General features: G+C 38.3%; 1 pseudogene; it reads right to left on the bottom strand.

Moving 5' to 3' along the window:
- Positions 1 to 316: 316 nt before the first annotated feature.
- LOC101570747 lies at positions 317 to 1,955 on the bottom strand (annotated as a pseudogene).
- Between the last annotated feature and the right edge of the window lie 1,333 nt (positions 1,956 to 3,288).

A 3,288-nucleotide genomic window follows, 5' to 3' on the forward strand; every position in this document is an offset into this window, starting at 1 on the left:
ATTTCTCTCAACTTAAATTCACGTATATAAGAACTGATGTCCATTTACACTCTGAATCTCAAATCTTCAACAGCCAAGTAATTATAGTTATATGCAAAGAACACATTTTGTATTTACTTGCCATAAAAAGAATGGAGATTAATAATTACTGTGATGCTTAAGAAAATGCTGCTGTAAAAATGTTAATTATGTTCTTTTGTCCTTTTAAAGTATATACAGCTTTTTAGATGTAAATTTTTTGAAGGTTATTTTTGAAGAAATGTGAGGTGACTAGTTTATTTCAGATTTAGTGAAGAGTAAATTGTTGGTGAAAATCCAAGCCAGGAGAGTGTTACTTTCTTTATTTTTTTCACCAAGTGGTCAGATTCATTCTTAACGAAGGCCTAAAGCAGTAGGAGGAAGCATTTCACAAACCTCTAACACAAGTTTGTGAACTGTCAACTAAAGACACTAGCTCTGATGTGGATAGTTTCCTTCAACCCATGTTCTACCAACTTTATATCTTCTAGGTCGTCTTTTATAATGCTAATCAAGTGGCTAAGGCCTTCCTGTTGTTGTTTTAAATGTTGCTTGATTTCTAGTAACAGATCTGCAGCTATGTAGTATCTTTCTTCAGATCTGACTGCTCCAAAATGATTCTGCATCCTGATTTGGGACATCAGCTCATTTAGTCAGCCCTTGAGCTGAGTAGGTGCATTTAGTTCAGACTGAATTGTAGCTAGCTGAACTCTCAGCTGCTCTTCATCAGCTTGGAAGGCAGAACCACTCTTCCTTTGAATTTCTTGTTTGATTAGGACCTGTAAAGTTCTATGGGAAAGATCCATGAGTTTCCTCTTGTATTGTGCAATTTTGGCCGTACTTGTAGTCTGATTCTTTTGTAGTTCACTAATATCTTCAGATATGATATCTAATCTGGTCTGATGCTGTTTAGTCATCTGATCTTGAACCTTCAGTTTTCGGAAAAGTTCTTTAAAACCTACCATGGGTATGGAAATTAACTTTTCAGAATCAGGGTTATCCACCTTGGCTTTTTCCCAAAGAATAGGATCAACACCCGCAGGAGGATTCTGTAAAAGCTGCTTGATCTGTGCAGGAGAAAATTCCGTTCTAGTCATAGAAAGGGCCATACCAAATTGCTGCAGTTGTGTTTTTATGTTGGCTTGTTCAAAATGGGCATACAGTGTGGTAGCTGGAACTCTTCGTGAAGTACCATTCGGAGAACACTCAACATAAATAACAACTTCTGTCTGATCATCAGGCAGTGTTTTAATACCCTCTACATTTACAGCAAGGTTCTGGTTTCCTCCCAAAACTTTATGTAATGATTCTACCTACTGCTGTTGCTGACTTTGAGTATCTGTGTCTTTTTTGTTGAAAAGTAAAACCACTAGCCCATCTTCATCTTTATTATTGGGCATACAACTATAACCTGTAGCCTTAAGCTGGCAAAAAGGGTTTTCTTGTGTGAATTCCACTGGTGGAATATTATTGTTGAAATATCCTTTTCCTGTTCCCCAGAAAGCCTGCAGTTGATTCCATTTTGCTAAAATAGCATCTCTCTCGTCCCCCAATAGTGTTGGAGCAGAAAGAGCACTTGCAGTATTTATCAGCTGGTTGGACTGTGTAGGAACTTGTGTGGGTTGACTGAAAAGACCACCTAATGTAGATTGTTGCTGTTGCTGTGTATTAAATCCTCCAAATCCCAATCCAGTTCCCAAACCAGTACTTAAACCAGTACTATGTCCCGTTGTTCCAAAACTGGTACCAAATCCAATACCTTTGTTCTGAGTACCAACAAAGAGTCCAGTAGTGCCTGTGTTAGTTGGGGCAGAGAAGCTGAATGCAGAACCTGCAGTTATAGATGTTGTCCCAAATCCTGCAAACCTACCTGCGGGTGCTGCGGTGGCTGCAGCGGTGCCCGAGGTACCCGAAGGTGTCCCAAAATTGAAAGCCATGTTGCGGGATTTGCAGCCCTTCTTTTTCTCTAATTTTTGATCTGCAAACTTAAGTTGTTAACCCCCCAGAAGAGAAGCTTAATGATATTATTACCCTATAACATAGGCAGTTTAGCTTAACCTCACTATCTGTCTGAATATCAAACATCTTAGACATAACATGGAATAATTTAAAATAAGTATTCTCTAACCCTATATTCAGCTATTAGCTTCCTAACACCTTCCTAAATCCTTTATAAGTTTGTCACATATATTTTGGGATTTTAGGATTTCAGAATTTGACATAATATCTGAGTATTTATTGTTGATAAGAGATGAGGAGGGGGAGAAGGAGAAGAAAGAAGAGGAAGAGGAGGAACTGGGGATTAAACTTCAAGGTCTTTTCAGTGAGCTACATCCCCAATCATGAATTTTTTCTTTTTATATTAAGAGGGGTCTTGCTAAGGTGCCCACATTAGGTTTCATCTTCTGATCCTTCTGCCTCAATCTCCAGAGCACTGGCATCAGATGTCCACCTACACCTGGCTAGGAAAATTCTTTTACCCTTAAACCATACACCTGAGTTATGAATTTCATTTGTGTCTGCTTTAAAAACAACTGATATTTTGTTGATTCTTACTTGGCTTTTATCTTTTTGCAATTTCTTGGTATTAATCTGTTATATTCACATAAAACCTGTTCTCTTCTGGGTGATTAGCCTGGAACTAAAAACATCACTTGATTTCTGCTCCTCCCATGTTGGCCTAGCACTCTGGAAGCAGGAAAACAGTGCATTGTCAATAGCCTCTGACCTCCGAGAGCACTCTGCGGACGTGTGAGAATGGGGAGATGATGAGTCCCCTTTTGGTTTTGTTTTAGTTTAAAGAATACTACTGCAATAAAGAAAAGTTTTATATGAAGCTAAATCTTATTCCACTCAGCTTTGATAGCTGAATCCATTTGTAAACTGTTGTTAATCTGATGTATTTCATGCTTTTGATGAGTTTATTTCATTAAACTTTGAGAAAGCTATGGTGAAGAGTAGGTGGGGGGTGGTCAGGCACCTGGACTTCAATTGTTTCCTTCTAATTATTGAATGAAAGAACATCTCTGAAGAGACAGGAGGGTTCAGCTGTATGAGTCATGACTTTGTGTAGCTCCAGCCTTCTTGGCAGTCAGTGCAGACAGGTGATTTTCAAGTTGAAAATGTGTAACTCTGAACCTAACTTCAGAGGTTCTGTATTCATTAGAATACAGAATTCATTGACTCATGTCTGTGTTTGACAAAAATCTGAAGTGGTTCTGATACTGGTTTCTAAAAGCCTACAGTCTGCTCCTTTATTTAGATATAAGC

Source organism: Octodon degus, unplaced genomic scaffold (genome assembly GCF_000260255.1).
Source record: "Octodon degus isolate 3935 unplaced genomic scaffold, OctDeg1.0 scaffold00019, whole genome shotgun sequence".
In the NCBI taxonomy this organism is placed as follows: domain Eukaryota; kingdom Metazoa; phylum Chordata; class Mammalia; order Rodentia; family Octodontidae; genus Octodon; species Octodon degus.